Source organism: Ursus maritimus, unplaced genomic scaffold (genome assembly GCF_017311325.1).
Source record: "Ursus maritimus isolate PB19 unplaced genomic scaffold, ASM1731132v1 scaffold_5, whole genome shotgun sequence".
In the NCBI taxonomy this organism is placed as follows: Eukaryota; Metazoa; Chordata; class Mammalia; order Carnivora; family Ursidae; genus Ursus; species Ursus maritimus.
This window is the reverse complement of record NW_024426663.1, coordinates 25,264,513-25,285,170: the sequence shown is the minus strand read 5'-3', so window position 1 is coordinate 25,285,170 and position 20,658 is coordinate 25,264,513. Positions and strand designations below refer to the sequence as shown.

The 20,658-nt window shown below is 39.1% G+C and overlaps 1 non-coding gene across 1 annotated transcript; it reads left to right on the top strand.

The window, feature by feature from the left end:
* The first annotated feature begins 17,719 nt into the window (after positions 1-17,719).
* Positions 17,720-17,824, top strand: LOC121100833. Its single transcript, XR_005832626.1, has one exon. It is a non-coding gene; the product is annotated as a U6 spliceosomal RNA (small nuclear RNA).
* Positions 17,825-20,658: the final 2,834 nt, after the last annotated feature.

Here is a 20,658-nt window from a genome sequence, read left to right as displayed (position 1 = left end):
ATTTTGCAGGACCTACAGAGAACCCGTAGCTATTACAGAACACATTTGCTGAGAATCCCTAAAACAGCAGTGTGAGAACAGCAGGAAGCTTAGTAAATCCATTTGAAAGGATAGAGAGCAAGCTCTAAGATCAGCCAGATTAACCAGAATGTGCAAGGAAAGGGGTGTTAGCCCAGTTGGGGTTACTCTTCTCCAGTTCTGCGCACCCTCTCGTGTTTCCCAAGCCGTATGCCCTCCCGTCACTTTAGACCCTAGTGAGTGTACTCAGGTAGTTTTTAGTCTTTGCCTGCACCACAAAGTCTGTAAATACTGAGTTTACCAATTGACTTTGACAAAAAACTCTGATTGACTCCTTTATGTTCAGCAAAATGCTGACAGCCTGCCTAATGGTGCTGTAAGCCTTCTGTCTCTCCAGCTAGGTAACTAACTCTTCTCTCTGGTCCAACATTGACTCTCAATGGGCAGACCTGGGGATTTTAAACCCCTCTTTGTCAGAAAGAGCAACTTTCTGGTATGAGTCTGACCAAAAGAGTCCCCTGTGAGCCATACTTTGGGGGTACCTGAGCCTCTGCCTCCAACAGCAGTGCAACAATGCAACAGCTTTCCTGTTGAACCCCTTGACCCACCATACTGTGAGGACTTCAGGAAATAACCCAGTGGGACACATCACCTGCCTCTGCCTCTGAAAGTGAGATCCTGGGGTAATTTGATGGCAAACACAATAAAAGAACCAGTATATAGTTTAATTCAACAAATGCTGAAAAATTAGCACAGTGACTGCTCCTAACTACCTCCATTTATTCTGGAACTCGGAGTCTGGCAGAACAATTCCATGGTAATTTTGCAATACGTTGCTTCCAGCATAGGAAGGCAAATAAATAGGTGCTTTCGCTTTTCATTCCCTGAGCCGTTTGCAGAGAATGGGGGAAAGAACCCACAACAACCTTTTAAATATTAAAAAAAAATTTTTTTAGTCTTCAAAAGAGAAAGTGCTTACAAGAGGAAAGACTTGACAGAAAGTAATATGTAGACACAGCACAGGGCTTCTCACTTCTGATGAGTTTGCCGCCTAAATAGTAAAATGTGCTCTTTCCTCGCCCACCTTGTTTCCACAGAGACCTCAGCTGACAAACAGCCTGTCACCAACAGTTAGCGCCCTTTGTCTGCTCTGGATGCTGAAGGCTCTGTGAGCAAGGAAGGAGCAAATGTGGAATAAATGCTAGCTTCTGATTTCATTCTCACTTGGTACCTTCTCTCTCTCACCTATGAGTCACTAAGGAGCGCTCAGATTTGCCTCAATCGGACTCACTTTACACTCTGACTTTTCTTCTATCCACTTTCTCCTCCTTGTGTGATAGAAAGAATGCAGGATGTTGCTCTGTTCTTCATTTGCTTCTTTAGATCTTAGCTGAAATATCTCTATTATCTATTCTCTTGACAAAAGCAATACGTGTACTGTAAGCTATTCCAACAATACAGAAATATGGAAAGGAAAACATTAAAAATCACTGATGTTACCATCAAAAAATGACCACAAGTAACATCCTGACGTATCTTGGTCCGGTTTTTGCCCTGCTTCCCCTCCTTATTTATTTATTCTCTATCCATTTCCTTCCCCTACTTATTTGAAATGCCACTTATACAGCAAATTCCCAAACATTCATAGGTGTGTTTCTGGACTCAGTTCTGGTGATTTAGTTCCTATGGACTCTCAGAGTTCCGAGGGCTCTGCACATCATTTGCGATGTGATGGAAGACGGACGGGGTGTGGTGGATAGGAAGAGGATCCGTCTGCTAGGAGAGCTGGAGCTTCTAGGTCTCTCAGTCCTCCTTCTCCCAGACCAGCTTTTATCTTTGCCCAGGAATTAGGGCTTGTGTGCAAGATTTTGTTTGAATAAAGAATTATGTGGCAGAAACAAAAGAAAACCTCACGTATTCTGTTTCATTTTTCTGTCGGGATATGAGATGTTACTATTATGCTTTTGTAGCAGTTATCTTCATGCAATTGTATTGCTGTAACTGTTCTGAAATGAGGATGCTTCTATATGGCCTAAAAAACAATTATTATGTGTATAACTCATAGGTGAGTACAGTATGAAATAGAGGCCCTCACCTAATTCCTGAGCCATCTCTGGGCACGATTGCCTTTTTTTGATGTCCCCTGTCGATGTTTGACCCCATCCCAGGAAGAGAACATGTTCTCAGAAGGTCTGTGTTCATTTCTGGCTGTCCTCACCGTCCACGGGTGCTGTGAAACAGAGACCCAGCCACGAAGGCTAGAGGACTCCACAGTGGCTGACCCTGACTTGCTACCCAACGACTGCTCACCTAACACATTGTCTTGCTAAGGTGACTGACACCATGTAAAATATGGAACTGAGGTGCCCCAGTTGCTCTTTGTCTGTCTTTATGGGGATGGATGACCACCCTTACTGTTACAGCCTCCCTCCTCACATTCCCACATGCACTAATGAAACCTGTTAGGCTCCATGACTCATTTCTGCTCCAAGAGTAGCATTTCCCAGGATTACTGAGAGTAGGTCTATTTTGTGTAGGTAGAGAAAAACCAACCCCACTTCTCTCACCCACGATGTGGCCTTGCCTCATCACCCAAGAAAGAAAATAACAAAAAAAGCTTTACATTGGTACGTCTTAAATATTTTGAAGTGGGTTATCGTCCTACCCATGAATACTTTGTCGCATAGCAAAGTAAGCAAAAAGTCTCTGCTTTTTCTGAGAATTCATTTGTATATTAGATGGTCTGCCTCTCAATACTTTGATTTCTCTCTTGACTTTACTGGGGTCTTATTCATTTACATTCAATTAATAATTATTTGACTTACTAATGGCACTTATTTGAAGATCTAAAATATATACACCTCTGTCTTTGAGACTTCCTCGTAATTCTAAATCTATTTGAATGGATGTAAAGTAGATACTATGAGACAGTAGACATGGGGAAAGGGAGTGTTTAGATCTCAAATGAATCACTAATATTTACTCAATTCTTTCAATCCTATATGTGGATTATATGACATTTATAATCATGGTTCAAAAGGAAAGGATAAATAATTCTTGGAGGCTGACTTATAATAGGCCTTTGAAATATTTTTTGAATTGATATGACTATAAAATTAATGCACATATAATTTCTAAAATCCCAACAGTATAGTATTGAATAAAGTAAAAATTCTTCATCATTGACATAAGGGTTAGAGATAGAGGAAGGATTAGGAATATCTTTGGTACACATTCCTTGGTAACTAAAATGTATTTTATACTTTTGTAGGATAATTTCAGTGTGGTTATGGAAAAATATCTCGGATTGAAGGTCTATATCAAAACCACACACAGTGCTATAACTTTATCACACAGTTGTGTATCTACCAGGTCAGAGGCCCAATAATTACTCTTTTATTCCCCCCTCAGGATTTTACTGATGAGTCTTCCATGTTTATTTTTCACTATAGGATTATTCAGTCAAGAACTGAATTAAACTTTGACTTTACAGAAACAGTATGTGTGGAAGCAAAGCAAAATGACAGTATTGAAAGGCGTGATCTTTAAATGTAACTCTATTAAATGCTACACACGTTTTGCTTCAGTAAGAATCACCTGAAAGTACTTTGACCTTTAGTGTCTAACATTTGTCCTCATTGTAAATTAGAATTTGCGAACACAGTTGGTGGTTCGTTCTATTTTTACACTCTGTTTTTCCCAGGGGAATATCTGAAAGGCGTGAGCATGCGGTCCTGCTCCATCAGCACCTCATGAAGGTGAAGTGTTATTGGATCGTAAGTTGACTGCTGCTCTCCTAATAGGAATCGTCTGGTATAAGCTGTCGTGAGGGAAAAGAATAGCCGAGTAGATGTGAGAAAGAGGAAGCAGCTTCAAATTACAAATGGGAAGGTGGGCTATTGAAGACTAATTTTGTTTTTTCTGCAGATTACTCTTCATTATTTCAGAAAATGTATATAAATATATTTATACACACAGCTTCTAGGTGGCAAACCAAACTTACCACCTATTCCCCTTCCTCCTCTCCTTTACCTGATATTCTTTTAGGTTGCTATGAACAGAGACACATTCAAATTACTCCGGTTATGGGATTTTATTTTAAAGATACCTGGTGAAATAAGGAATCTTCCAGCTCTTTGAGGTTATAAGGAACAGAGAAACGCATGATGGAGTAAAACACAAGGATGCCCACTGAAATAAGAATAACAGAAAAAATAACAAGAGTTTTATATCCGTGTTATGTGGCATATTTTGAAGTGTGGGTAATCTGTCTACCTGTGACTATTTTGCTGCAAAAGCAAAGCTATGAAGCAAAGAAAAGTGTGCATTTTCTGATAATTCATTTGTATGTTAAATAATCTCTCTCTCAAATACTTTCATTTCTCTCCTGACTTTGCCATTGTGTCATTTATATTCAACAATAAATTATTTTGCTGTTTACAAATAGGAGCTGCCCATTCAGGCCTCAAGGACTAGAACAAGATCTAAAATAGCATTCAGAATACAATGCTTTCTGTTCTCCTATATCACCCTAGTAGAATTCAAGTTATCTTTGTTCACTTTTCCTGAGACTTCTTAACCACTTCTGACTAGCTCTCTCTGCTGCTCCCCTCTCTGCTTCTAGGCATCTTCTTTCACTTGGCACATGGCATCTCCCCATTCTCTTCTTTCTCTGTCTCCCTCATCTCGTGCCACTTTACTCTGCCAAAGCTCTCTGGATATCTGGCATTCAAGCTCACCAAGAGAATCTGATTAGTTCAGCTTGTCACTATCCTTACTGAAAAGCTTTTGTAGTAATCAGGCATCAGGCCCCCTGGCCCAGTTAACTGTGACCAGGGCAGGGTCACCTGGCAGAAAGCGTGAGTCTCTATGCCCAGGGCATCCCCTGCAGCTGCTTTTCTCAGAAGGGTGTCGCGCATATGGCAGGCCTTCAGAGTGGAATGGCTTGTTTAGTATGGGAAAGTTTTAGATTTTTATTCAGGCTCACTAAAGAGGTCAGCCCTTGTACTGTCACAAATACTGGTCTTGACATCGGTCATTAAAATAACAGAATGTCACAGAATGCATCTCAAAGGAGCACATGTTGGCAGCAAAGATTTCTTGGCCCTTACCACTCAAACACGTGAGTGAGTGACTCTAGACGAGAAGGTGTAGGTGCTGGTGAGTATGGTATATATGTGACCCTTGCTTCCCAAGTCATTCCAGCCTAGGGATAGACATCGCCATCAGTGGCTGAATAGAATTTGTGAAGGCCCATCCTTTGTGCTTAGAAGGAGCTGCTTCCTCCCTCAAATTTTTCACCAGTAGAGCTTGGAGTTCCCAGAGGGTTTCTCCCATGGCTCTGAGAACTAAGCCTCTTGACTGCCATGGCATGCCTGAATTCCATCCCTCTTTTGTCTTGAATGCTTGTGATGAAGGCCCTGGCTGCAGCTGATGCCAAGAGAGGCAGCTGTGCCTCCTGCCAAAAACACCATTGCAGCTGTTTCTGCTGGTGACACTGCCTACCAGACTGAAACCTCCCCTGACAGCAGAAAAAGATGTCACCATGTGTAACTATGCCCAATATCCAGGGCATGGCATCTAGCAACAGCCGCAGCCAAGTCTACTCTCCTAGTGTTGCTGCTTTCATCACCAGTGATGCTGTCACTGCCATCAATGCCACTCCTGGTGCCCATGAACCTGTTGCCTTGCCCTTTTCACACCCCAGAGAGATCTAAGGGAAAACAGCTTTTTTACTTTTACTTGTTCTTTTATTGAAATTGTATCCTCCACAAACTCCATCATGAGTCCATAGGACCTAGGCCAGGGCATAATCTCAGTGACAGATTATGTTCGGAAGACTCTCTCCCATCCACTATCAGTTCGCTGGCTTCCCTACATTATTTTCATTTCTTTGGTAATGAGCTCTTTCCCACAGGCTTCTTGGTCCCTGTGTATAGGAATAAGATAGGCCTTGGGCATCCCATCATCTCTTTATCTCCCATAATCTATGATTCCCATAGCAGCTGTGGTGGAGGGATTGACAGTGCAGTATGAGTTTATATTGCTCCAAGTGACCCCATGCCACAAATTCCTTAAGAAAATTGACTAAATACCTCTGCCACCCTAGGCACCATTAATGAGACCAGGAGTGTTTCTGACTCAGGAAGAGATGATCTGTAGTTGGCAAATAACCAGTGAGGTGGGCTAGGGTAAATGCCCTCCCCAGCAAGGTTAATACCAATTAGCAGAACCAAAAGATCTTCGCTCTTCAAAAGATTGAAAATGGGACATATTTACAGAGGGAGTGAGCAGTTGGAAATGGGAAAAGAAGCTGAAAACACAAAGCAGGGAGAAAAGAAACAACCACAAGGAGGTGGAAGTCTAAAGGTAGAAAGAAGAACTTTGAGAGGTGGAGGAAGGCGTGGCAGACAGTAGTGGCAAAGAAAGGGATAAATGCATTAGAAGTACGGTCAAGTTTCTAGGGTGGGTAGTGACAGCCAGTAGCCATGAGCTTCTGAGGGGAGCACTAGCAGAATTTCCCTTGTCTGAGTCTCCAGAACTGCTCTTGCAAGTACTGGTATTAGAAATGCCAGAGAATACTAGTCTTTAACAGGAAAATATCTTACACTACTTTTGACTGACCATCTTTCTGAACCAAGAATTGCACCATATCATCTGGCAATGAAAATATGCTTATGGGCTTGAATAAATGAAAAGAGAATTATGTAGGGAANCCTGTCCTCCTGATTCATATTGGACACAGCTTTCTGTATGATGTTGAGAGAATACACACTATGTTTGCTGATTATTGCCTACCTTAAAGTTTTAGAAAGTTTTTATCACTGAACTCTTTACTGGGAATTATAGACACTCTTGATTCATAAACATCTTTATCTCCCTGAATTCATGTTCTTGTTTATGATAGTTACTTTAAATGGGAAATTAGAGAAACATCACTTAGTTTCTTTAAAAATAATAATTTTTCTGAAACTATAGAGAATGCGTCTTTTGTGAAAAAAGAAAACAAAACGTATTTATGCTGTCTTTTTATTTCCCCGTAGGGCTATTAAACACTGTGCGGTAGTCTTTTATCAGCAGTGTTTATACTGCATGATTTCATTTATTTAGATGCTTGTAGAGTGTAAAATTATGGGTTTGGTGGTTTGTAGCCAGAATTTGCTTCCCCATTTCCATCCTTGCTTTTACTTGAATTTTGAAGGGTTTGGGGGAGTGTGTTTTTGTTTTCCTCTGTAAAGCAGATAAAGAGTATGTAAACTCCCCCCAAGGAACTCTCCTCAGATTGGTAATTGGAGAAAATTCCTCTGCATTTTGGTGCTGCACAGTTCTCAAGTCAAGTCATATAAAAAGAGCACAGCTTGGGTCAGGCAGAGGGCTGGACTTATAATGTCTATAGCTTTTCCACACTGGACTAGTTCATCTGCTTGCCCTTCATCTCTTCCAGTAGAGATCCTATTCTTTTTTTAATTTAAGAAGCAATCTAGGGAGGCCGATTGGCTCAAAGCTGTGGAGAATATCAATTTTAGTTCATTTTTTCTCTGCATGAGCCAAATAGAAACTTACTCTGAAAGAAGAATCTAGAGGTGAGTTGTTCACCTCTCTTCCTCTAAATGGGTGTGTTACTATGCGTTCTTGAACAGGGGAACACTAGCTTTAGTCAGCTTTTTAGATTGCTCTCAGCTCATCCTGATTTTGTGACTTCTAGACTTAAATCTCAGGGACTCCTGGGAACTGAAGTCAATTTGTGTTTCAGAAGTCTTGAATGGAGTTATAATTAGTGAATCTAAATCATGCACAACTATATGTCAATTATAGTAGTTTTAATTGTTATTTTTGGCATTTTTAATTTATTTTTTTGGAGGACTGGGAAAGTCTGGGTTTTTGGGGTTTTTTTTTTTTTTTTTTTTTTTTTTTGGTTTTTTTTTTTTGGCTGCAACTAACAGAAAATCAACTTAAACTAAGTCAGGCAACCAAAATAGAAAAAGGGAGTTATTGCTTCATGGAAACTAAGGATTGAAGAAACAGAAAAGATGTGAATGCATCTAGGCCTTAAGTCAACAGGAAACCTTGACCTGGATTTTGCATGGTCTCTCTCATTCTCTCTGTCTCTCTCTCTTCCCTTCCTTCTTCTCCTAGCCATGACTCACCCCTCTCTTCTCAGGGAGTTGGCTTCATTCTCTTTCACTGGAGACTTACCACTGATACCATTTCCCATTTTGTGGTTTCTATGTGCCAGAAAGATACTGTGAGTCTCTGCTTTGTTTGGTGGTTAAACTGCTTAGGGAAAAGCTTTGAATGGCTCAGCTGGGGGAGGTGCCCATCTCTAGACTCTTCAAAGAACTAATCAACAGTAACACCTTTTAAGAACCTGGTGGTTTCCATGGGAACCACAGGTAGGCTAGCGGAGGGAAAGTGGGGAGGGGGAAGAAGTCCCAAAAGAAGGGGAGGAGCAAGGATGCTTGGCATTCACAGAAAGGAAACAGTAGATGCCCATCAGAGAAATATGGTTTAGCTGTATGAGCACAAGGATATTTTCCTTATTCATATTTGAGTGAGTAACATGTGTTTGTCACTGCCCCACATCCGTTCCCAGGACTGGATTTTTCCTATTTCAAGCATGTGGGAAAATAGGCTTATTTGTATGTACTTAATGATAATTAAGATTCTTTTTTGTATTATGGGATAAGTTATACCATAAAATTGAACTTTTATACCAAATTATACCAAAAAGTTTAACTTTTTCCTTTATCTCCTTGATTGTTGATTGGTTGATCATGGATCTACAAAGAAGTTTGAAATGGTTTAAAATGGTGCATTCAGACTCCAATTATGTGCCAAAAGTAAAACAAATCTTCCACATAGTGCCGAAAATAAACGGATTTCAACTGCAGAATCGAAGCATCATCCTGAAACTCACACTACTGCTCTCACAGAACTGCCATTTGACTTACTGTTTATTATTTAGTTTTTTGACTTTACGGGTTATGTAAGCATTGAGTAGCCCATGGCTCATTCTATTATTGGATAAAGGAAAACTTCAAAAATCTCCCAGAAATCTCCTCTGATTATAAGTGAATAGAAAGAGGGGAATTTTTCATAGTGAATGGATATGTTTAACAAATCGTTGCTCTCTAAAAACATAAACAAAAAGAAGCCAAAGCCACTTTGACTTTGAGGATTAACCTTATTAACAAGACTATTTTTTTTTGTTTTCCTTTCCTTTTTGACCTTTTTAAGATGGATTTAGAGCAAAATGCACTACTAAAAATTGAACAAACCAGTTATCTCTGCACACTGTTCTTGTTTTCCTTTTTCCAGCATCCGTCTTTTAACACATACTTGCAGAGTCTCTCTTGATAGACAGAGGAACGTTTCCCACCGGAGGGCAATTTGGCGATACTTCATCTGTGTAGTCTCCGCTGTGGATTTGCCCTAGATTAGGGAGATAATTAATGAGGACAACTTCAAATCACGTAAACTGGCTACAAAATATTTCAGTAAAGAGATAAATGACTAAATTAAATTTTCTTTTATTTATTTACTATTACCTTTTTTTTTTTTTTTTTTGGTTCATTCAACTTGCACTGACAAAAGGCAGCTAAAATCTGGATATTTCCCAAGGATTTATTGTTTGTGCTTGTCAGCACACCTGACTAAAATCAAACTCTTAAGAATTATCTAATCTAACTTTACAGGTGGCTTCAGGGAGAAAGAAGTATCTAAATGCTTGGGGGCAAGTCAAGTGTAAAATATGCTTTGTGAAGATGCCTGCTGAATTTGACATGACATGCTGTGTTATAACAATGGATGATCTGATAGTAAGGGCCCTCGGGCTTTTGAGGCTCATTGGTGTCAATTTTGGGAACAAGGGTAAAAAGATTTTTATCTTCAAGCTTCACTGTTATGCTTTATTTGGGGGATCTTTTAGGAATGTTCATAATTGTTATTCAAGAAAAATAACCAAAATAGTAGAACTGCCATAGCATTTTTATATGAAAGAGCCAAGATTACCATCAAGCTATAAATTCATCTTGGGATATTTAGTTTGTATGACTTCATTTTGCCATAAATTTTAAAAAGTTAGAAGTTTATTTCTTGGTTACTCATATCAACTTTCCATTTGTGTTTGTAATAGATTTCTCCAATTTGATATTTCCTTCACCGAACTCTTAATCTCCCTTCACCAAACTGGTCTACCTGCAGGTATGTCCACCTCAGTAAATGGCCACTCCATCCTTCCAGGTGCTCAGGCCATGATCTTAGAGTCACTCTTGACTCCTGTCTTTCCTTTATGTACCAACGTTCAAATGATTAGCATATCTTACTGGATGTATCTGAAAAATACATTTAGAATCCAGTCAATTCTTATTTCTTCATTACCTCCTTTCTGCTCCAAACAACCATCATCTACGGCCTGGTTTATTGCAGTAGCCTTGCTTTGACCTTCCTGTTATATTCTTTCTCCAAATAGTCTATGCTCAAAATAACAGCCAGGGTGATGCTGTAAAAACCCGATATTCTTCTGCTTAAACTTTCCAATATCCTTCCATTTCTTTCAGAGTAAAGGCCTTTCACAGCCTCCCAGGCCCTACAAAATCTACCGTCTACTTCACCATCTCATTTACCTTTCTGACCTCACTTCCTGGGACTCTCCCCTGCTGAGCTTCAGCCACGTTGCCTTCTTTGTTCTTCTTCCATTCTGAAGGTGCTATTGGCAGTCCCTGTGACTGTTTCCTTCAACCTGAGTTTTCTGCTTCTGGCCCCATAGGACCTGTATCCCCAGCACAAGAACTACTAGCCTTAAACCTAGTGGGTGGACAGTCATCGGGAGAAATTAGTTCTTACTGTACTCTTTCACAGTCTTCTACTGAAGTCACATGTATCCTTTAAGCATGAAGATCAGCTAAATCATATGTGATAGAAGGGAAAGAAAGGGAAGAGGGAGGAGACCTAATGTAACTGTAAAGTTATGAGGACGGAGCCAAAAGCCACTGATGAGATTACTTACAATAGTACCTATTATTTTATATTCTTACCTTTCATTAAATCTGGAGATTTTATATAAACCTTCTTGTACCATTTAGAAGGGTGGGATTTTCACAGGCAACACTTAGCCAACCTCTTAAAATAAGTGCGTGTGTGAGTGTGTGTGAAGAATATGGTTCCTAGGCATCCAACTAAGGCTGCCAGGGCAGAGTTTTCTTCCAGTTTCTGGAAAGCTCTGGTTCAGCTTTGGCAGATAGAAGTGTTTCCATCACTGATACCTCTAGCCTAGACAAACAACTGAGTAAGAGTATGAATTTTGAAGTCTTAGATGCTGACCAAAGGATAAAAGAAATCGAACGGCCAAAAAATGCATGTTCTTTGAGGTTCAGATTAAGAAGCATTGATGAAATTCACCAAAGCAAGCATTGCTATTTTATGTATTACACACTCTTGATAAAAGAAGGTGTCAACAGGGTGCCTGAGTGGCTCAGTCAGTTAAGCATCTGTCTCCGGCTCAGGTCATGATCAGGTCCTGGGATTGAGTCCCATATCGGCCTCCTTGCTCAGCGGGGGAGTCTGCTTCTTCCTCTCCCTCTACTCCCCCCTCCCCCCGCTCGTGCTCGCTCTTTCTCACTGGCTCTCAAATAAATAAGTAAAATCTTTAAAAAAAAAAAAAAAGGAAGGTATCAACATAATCCATCTCTAGTGGCTTTGGAGCAGAGATTCAGGATAAAGATCAGGTTTCTAGGACTGACTGCAAATGTGCTCATCCTTTGGGAACACAGGAAAGGAAATCGAATGGTGAAGAAATCATAGGGCAGCCTGGAAAGAGACCAGCAGAAAAGAGAAGGGCAGACTGGACAGCAAGCTGCCCCAAGAGCTTGAAGTCAGTGGTTGGACACCTCCCCAGACTATGCTTGATGATTTCAAGGTGTGGAGAAGTAAATGAATGATTGACATTAAGCCTCGCTTGTTCAGGTGTACCGTGATTTTTGCTTGACTTCATTAATAAGAGTAAACATTATCTTTGTCTCTTATTGCCAATTACTAGATTATTTTTAAAAGATCAAACTTTGTCTAGAAATTGGCATTTTTTCCCTATGATTTTCATATTTTCCAATCTCTTGGAGTTTCCTGAAATTCTTAGCAAGAATTCTAGATATCATAGCACTAATTTTATTTCTTATTAAAAATCTTCAGGGGAGTCTGGGTGGCTCAGTCGTTAAGCATCTGCCGGGGTCCTGGGATCTAGCCTGCTTTAGGCTACCTGCTCAGCCAGAAGCCTGCTTCTCCCTCTCCCACTCTCCCTGCTTGTGTTCCTTCTCTCCCTGTCAAATAAATAAAAAAATCTAAAAAAAAAAGTTTTCAATTCCCACCATCAACTCTGAACCCCACCCTTACCTTCCTTCTTTTTTTTTTTTTTTAGCGTTGTTGAGGTATAATTGACAAATAAAATTATATTTAAAGGTAATGATATTTACCTTCCTTGATTCTTAAAGGAAGCACTTTTATTTCTTTTGATTTTCCTGTTGTTTCCCCCATCTCTCTATATTATAAGCTTACACACTAGCTTTTGACTTGTTAATTATAGTCATATAACTATAGTTTCCTGCTATGATGGATTATGACTTAACCCACTTACACAATTATCTTGCTAAGTTGTTTTTTTGTCTTAATTGTCTTTGTTATTTATTTTTGTTTCTATCAACTGTAAACGGTATGTCGATTCCACTTCACTCTTCTTCCTCGCATTCAGCCATTCAGCTGTCTGCACTTAAACATTTATATCGTCAAATTTCATAACATTTCATTTTTGTTTCAATAAATGCTTCTAGTTTTTGTATGTTGTCTGTTGTTTTAACTAACTCTTATTGAGGACTTACTGTGTGTCAAGCACGATTATAGGCATTTTATGTAAAGTAACTTAAGCCTCACAAAAAGACGATTAAATAGATAACTTATTTCTATCTTACAGAAAGGAAATTGAGTAACATAGAAATTAAGTATATTTCCAGATTCATGTAGCCAGTAAGAACCTTAGAGTCTGTCTTCTTAAAAATTGACTAATACTATCTCTTTAGGTTGTCTCTTAAAATCAAAAGTCATTAACCATTCTAATTAAAATGTATATGGTAGCCTTTGTAGTGTCAAGTAGTATATTATGATTATACTCAGTTTCTTACCTAGTTTGTTTTCTAATTGCTTTTCTTTTTCTCTTATGTTGCCTGCCTTTTCTATCTCTTAAAATCTTTTAATAACTCAAGAGTGGTATTAACTCTACTTTTTTCTTTGATACCTTTTCCCAAGCCTTTCATTATCCTCCAGCAAATTCTTATTTCTCTCTAGGATGGATCACTGTACAGTTCGGTCCTGGACTGGGTCATCTGTTTGCTAGAGTTCACATTTTCCTCCTTAATTTACTGTCTTATTGTGCTATAATGTATCCTCAAATAATATCCTAACAAGTGGGGATAGAAAGTACCTTTCCGGGAACTTATATTTTTGAACGTTTTAAAAATGTGTCCAGACGGACAGTTGTTTTGACTGCTTTCAAGATTCTAAGTTGTAAATAATTTCCACTTAAAGCTTTGTTGGCATTGTTCCATTACCTTCTAGCATTCAGAATTGTTGATTGGATGGCCAGTGCCAAACTATACTTGTTATTTTGTGGATGTCCTGTTTCTTCTCCTTGGAAACTACTAGAATGATCTTTCGCCATAGCATCCTGAAGTGCTATGAAAATATGATTCCAGTGGGCTCTAATACATCACGAACTGAGGACACACTGGTCTTTTTTAGTCTGAAGACTTCTGTCTTCCGTTCTAAGAAATCTCTCTCTCTCTCTCTCTCTCTCTCTCTCTCATTTTCTCCCCTTTGTCTTCTCTGGTACATTTTTTAAATTCCTATGAACAGGATGTTGAACTTCTGAATTATTATATATGTCTTACAACTTTTCTCTGATTTTTTTAAATCTTTTTAACTTTTTGATTTTTATTGTAGGAGATTTACTTCTCAACAATCTCTTTCAACTCTTGCAATTCTTTCCTTTTCCTTTTTTAATTTCGGAAAACATATTTTTGTAAGTATCTAGAGCTCTTTTCTTTTCTCGTTGCATCTTGTTTTTGTTTTATGGATGCAGAATCTTCTCTGATTTCTGTAACATTACTTAGAAAGATTTTTTTCTAAATTCTGCAGAATCACTTTTCTCTGTTGTTAATTTTGATTTTTCTTTTTGTGTTTTTGTTATACGGTTTTCTCAGGTTTGGTGCCCCTTGTTTCTCATTTGTATGTAAGCACAGGTCACAGAAGAACTGTGAGCTTTCTGAGGGTAGGCTGGGCTTGTCGGTGAGGCAGCTGCACTGTAGGGTGAGTGGTCAGGGAGCCAGCTCTCACACTAGGAGACTCGAAAGTGACAGAACAAAGTCACTTGCTCCAGTGCCCTTCTTGGCTGTCCTGGTTCTTCTTAGGTTGCTCATTCCATACCATGAGAAAAGATCTTTTTCCATTTTTCACTTGTTAGTTTGTTCAAACAGTATCTGGCAGCCAGGAGTCCTGGGGGAAGAGAAGGCAGTGGCCAGGTAGTCTCTATTTTGTACTTCAGTGAATCCCCCATTCCATGCCCCCTGTTTCACTCCTGTGATTCTAAGGGCCACACGTCTCCAGTGCTGTGCAGAGCTAATGGGTTTCCCTACCTATTGCTTTCCCCTCCCGTGTTAGGCTTCAGCTTACTCTCTTCCACATCAACAAACACCAGTCATCCTTGTGTTTCCAGGAAAATGTTAAAATCTATATTCTGATCATGGCTCCCTTCCCACTCTCTTCAGCTTTCCAGGACTGAAGATGTTCCTTTCCAGTTCTCATTGTTCTTCCACCACAGTTTAATTAAATGGGAAGTTCCTGGGTGAGGCTTAGTTATAGATGTGAGTGATTATCCCATGGAACTGGGGTGAGAATGATAGCTCTTGCTGTGAGTGCGGAGGAGCGGGTTGTAATCTATCTCAGTGTTGGTAGTTATCTCTTTGTATGACCTGTTTTCCATTCTCTGCCTTCGTAGACATTTTCGAAAGACCCTTGATTACATATTGCGTCATTAACCAAAGTTTAGAGGTGCCATATCAAACTTCTAAAGTGTCATTATCAAGTTCTGTTAGTTGTCACATATAAGTAACTGTGTATTTAATGGTCGTGGAATCAGGGCATTGCTGAGTCCTATGTTTCCATGGCGCAGTGGGACAGAAAAGTCTCCTGTGACGCCCATTTATAGGAATGCAGGTCTCTGTGGCCACTCATGCAATGAAGAAATGTTACATCACTTTTATAAACTTACCGTAAGGAAAAGTTTATATTTCTATGTTAAGCATATACCTGAATATAAGTGTATCCCAGTTCAATTAATTCTGCTGATAAATTACAAGTATGATAAATTCCCTTGAAATGCTATTTGAAATACGCATTTTTAGTGTGTAAGTTTGCAAAACTTCTACCTGAAGCATGACTGTGTATACCTTTGGCTGGAAAGCTCTGAGTTCCCTTCCTATGGCCCACTTTTTTTTTTTTTATCATAAAATAAGAATATTTGTTGAGCATTTACTATGTGCTGGATATTATTTTTTAATTTATTTTTTAATTATGTTGTTCAGTTAGCCACTGTATAGTACATCATTAGTTTTTGATGTAGTGTTCAGTGATTCATTAGTTACCTATAACACCCAGTGCTCATCACAACATGGGCCCTCCTTAATACCCATCGCCCTGTTACCCCCTCCCCCCACTCCCTCCTCTCTGAATCCCCCATCTGTTTCCTGGGGTCCACAGTCTCTCATGGTTCATCTCCCTCTTTGATTTCTCCCCCTTCAGATTTCCCTCCCTATACCCCACTTTTAAGTTAAAGCTGCCACTCCCTGGAAGGTAAGCTTTTCCCACTATAAAAGAATTCTGAAATTCTAGTGTGCGTCACCTGATGAGTTTATTAAAAATACAAAATACTGGGCCTCAAACTCAGAAAGTCTGATTCAGGAAATCTAAACTAAGGCCCAGGAATCTGCTTTGTAACACATTGTGCAGATTATTCAAGTGCAGACAGTACATGACCTTCCTTTGAGAATCCCACTCTAAGGAGAAAGGAGAAAGAAGGAGATTAATTAACAAGCCAGTGTCTCCTGATAAACACTTTAAGAGGAAATAGAGCAGAGAAAATCAGCAATGTAAAGGTCTCTATAGTACCTGAGTCCTACTAGAGTTTAATAGATTGTAATTCTTCATATTAAACACGTAAATGAGCCAAAAAGATATGGATGTCATTATCAGATTTCTTTCTATCTTTTCTCCCTTTTCTTTCTTTCTTTCAAGAAAAACTCATTACTGAGGTAAAGAACTTTTAATTACCAAAATTCCAAACTTTGAAATGATGATGTTTTCATTTACTTTGTGAAATAATTCTAGAGAATAATGTTTCTTCTGCATATTGGACCGATGTGCATCTCCCAAACACAAAAGATACATAACCTCAACCTGCCCTTTTAAAATAAATAACAGTTTTCATCCCTGTCTTTTCCCAAGAATCTCTCTTATTCTTTGAAACCCTATGTTTGTTCATTGTGTCAGAGCAAACCGCAGGCTCTAAGACAAAAGTGAAGAGGTAAGCATGTTGGAACTGGAAGACTTTCTCTGCTGTCAACTATTTTACTTGGAAGAAAGATCACCAAAGGGAGCTATTTGGTTGAAAATAAATATTCATATAAAGTTAGCATTGCATTCAAGCGATTTTGTTCATTTTTTAAGAACTTGAGCTATTTTCCTCTGCATTATTATACATGTAGACAGGTAGAAACCTGCACAGTCAAACTGTGAAGGAAGAAAGGTGACAGAAGTCTTAGTTAGATTCTTGAGGGAGATTGGCCTGTCTTCCTCTAGTGTACATCCACCAGACAAGTAGCTGTGATCGCTGTACAGATACTCAATTCTACAGGGAAGTTACTCCCACTGATTGAAAAGTCTAGCATGGTTGGAGCCAAAATAACTGTGGCCAGATGCCAATAGAAATTCCCCCTAAGCATGCATGTCTTCCCCGTTTCCACAATCCTAGACAGGGGGTGCTTCAAATCTATTCACCACCATCCTCCACTCTGTCTACTAGGGCAAAAGCCCTTGACTTACCTTCACTTAAATTGTTTCTACCTGCCTCCATTTCTCATGTGGCTGTAAGTTTGTGGCCAACATTTAATGGCTGACATGTGGACTAATTTCAGAAAGCTTAGATCTGCTCAGGCTGCAGTTTTACAGATATTTCGATCCAAAAATGATTAACCTCTTTTTACACATAGAAATTTTCTCAATTTTTAGACTAGTCACCCAGGAGAGAGGAGGAAAGAGATGAGGTAAAGGAAAAAAGAAGGAACACATCTGCTTGAACCTCTCACCCTCCCCTAACCTATCAGCTCCTTCACTCAGAGCTCGGAAATGGAATCAGGTCTTCTCTTTCCATTATTTATCTGTGGTTCAGATTTCATTTTTCTTAAAGGATCAGTTTACCTATAACAGCTTGTGAGCAAAAATAAAATTAAGAGAAGGAAATTTGCTAAGTCACATCTTACAAGGTTGATGAGAATATACTTAAGAAAAGTAAGTGTATCAACCATTTTTATCCATTAAAAATGCATTTACTGATAGCTCATTCTCTGCCAGGCACTGAGGTGAAATAAAGGTCCCTCCCACTGTACCCGCTTCGGCAGCACATATACTAAAATTAGAACAATACAAAGAAGATTAGCATGGTGTCTGGTAAGGATGAATGTAAATTTGTAAAGCATTCTATATTTAAAAGAAAAAGAAAGAAAGAAAGGAATAGAAGTCGCACTGATTATAACATTCTTATCACTTAAACTTAGAAAAAATTTAGTTTTCATTTCTACCTGCCACTTGTATTTATTGATCATTATTTTACAGAAAAACAGTTTTTCATTTTTTGCCCTTTACTATCACAGAAGAATATTCTCTGGTGTTTTTACAGTCTTCTGTGGTGTTTCATTATCATCAATCCTCAGACTGTGGTTGGGATATGATGGGGTGGGATGCCGTCCGAGGGCTTAAAGGGGAGATACATGAGTCAAAATATGATGATCTAACATAATGTCACATTTGTGATCTCAAGTTGCGTTCTTTAATAAGTAACAACAACTCTTTCCTAATTTTGGGGGGGGGGGGGANGGTCCTAACAGCCAGCATTAGAGAGATACAATATGAGCACAGTAACATCAAACAGTAGTCATCAAAATGTTCCCATTAGATTTTATTTTTTCTTTTAATTATAATAGAATACAAATTTAGCTTTCTGCACTTTACAATCCTTCAAATTGTAATTCATGACATGAATGAAAACAGTGGTTCCCCCTGGACCTGTGGTTGAGTTCTCCGGGCCCAGGAGTAGGAACAGTCTTCTCTGTCACAGATGGCTAAAGCAACAGGGGCAAGCAAGGCTGAGGGGAGGAATTGATGAGGTAATTAGGCCTATGAGAGCAGACCAAATAGTGTTGAATAAATAATTTAATTTTAGTCTTTTTCATTAATATTTTAAAAACTGGAGAATGGGGGAGTTTGAGCTGTCTCCTTCCAGTGCCCATAAACGACACACGCAGCATTCAAAATTTCTGTTGCCAGTCTACACTTAAAAAGTAGCTCAGGGATTAGATTGGCAGTAAAAAGTTTGAGACTAATACCTAGGATTTTGACTCCTAATCCAGTGCTTTCCCCGGTACAATACAACACCTTGGTCTTCAGCAAGAGATATTTTTGCTGAAAGGGAATTTCTTGTAGGACATAAAGGCTAGTAGGTTTATTCTGGAAAGCCCAGTGGAATCCTTCAGCTTTAGTCTTCAATGTCCAAGTGTGGGCAGCTGTCACGAGCAGCAAGTTGTCAGCAGAAACATGTGTGGACACAGAGAAGGAGTAAGAAGGATTGTCTCTCTCCTGTCCCCTGTGCTGGCCCCGGCCAAAATGTACCCATGACTCTCCCTTCAGAATCAGTTTTGAAGGCAGAGACAGCACTTGCAGAATGGCTAGATAGTCACCGAAGTGCTACTCTTCCTTTTAGCGCCCATCCTATCTGAAATCCAGAACCTTGGCAATCCTTGATCTCTGGGTTAAACCTCAAGGGTGAGAAACAGTTGTATGTGAAGAGAGAGGGTAAGTGGATCAATCCCTTTTCTAAGTCATTTCCTAACATCAAATGACAAATCTCATGACAAAACCTGACACAATGTAGTATGTTTTTATTCAACTGAGCTTTAATATAGTATTAGTAAATTAGAATGTAGTAACATCGACGGGCGCCTGGGTGGCACAGTGGTTAAGCGTCTGCCTTCAGCTCAGGGCGTGATCCCGGCCTTATGGAATCGAGCCCCACATCAGGCTCCTCCGCTATGAGCCTGCTTCTTCCTCTCCCACTCCCCCTGCTTGTGTTCCCTCTCTTGCTGGCTGTCTCTATCTGTCAAATAAATAAATAAATAAAAATCTTAAAAAAAAAAAGAATGTAGTAACATTGAAATGTTTGGTTGCATAGGACAGATTTCTAAAACTACACTTTGGAACATCATAATTCCAGTGAAATTTCCCACATCGTCACCATCATAAATTACAAGCAAAGGCACATTTGGAAGAATAGTCCCTTGCAAAGGAGACATAAAATATCCAGGCATGATGCATAACAACATATTTAAAATAACACAAAAAGAAGGGCACCTGGGTGGCTCAGTCAGTTAAGCATCTGTCTTCAGCTCAGGTCATGATCCCAGGGTCCTGGGATCGAGTCCCACATTGGACTCCCTGCTCAGTGGGAAGTCTGCTTCTCCCTCTCCCTCTGCTGCTCTCTCTCTGTCAAATAAATAAATAAAATCTTTTAAAAGTATATAAAATAACACAAAAAGAATTTTAAAATGAAAACCTATTGAGATTATTAATTGGCTTTATGTAATTTAATAAGTTGATGTCTCTAGAATTAAAAAGCTAGTTATTACTAGGGTCAATATGCTATTACTTGCCAAAGGAGATTAGAAAACAGGCCCACATTCAAATCAAAGAGAATCACTTGTTTCCATTCCCTATGCATGTACACTCATTCTTCTCCTTCCTCACCAATTCTGATTTTCTGGTAATAAATGTCTTTCACTCCATATGAGAGAAGTATCCAGTGGAAAAAAGGCTTCTTATTTCTTTTATGGTATTTTTCGTATTTTTGCAAACAAATTGCTTGATTTCTCAATATATTTCTGACAATTTCATTATAGTTTCTAGCTGTTTGAGGATTTTACCAAGAGAAAGCTCTCAGAGAAGTTATTTCATTTTGTGTCTTCTAGCATGAGGAACAAGAGACATGATAGAAATTACTAGAAAAGGTGTTTCTAGAAGTCTTGAGCTATTACTTGAACTCTGTTCTCTGCCTGGAGAATGGCTGATAGCTTTGTCTTGAATGAGTGCTATTCCTGTCAAATCCAGGAGAAAAATTAAATATATTTCAGATCAGAATAGGTAGCCACTTCTAGTCTGCACTTCAGTTAAAACCTGACATAATTTAAACACAACTTTAACTCTTATTTTTAGATATTATGTTTTAAATATATCAATAATCAGTAGATGACACTAATATAGTAGGAAGATCAG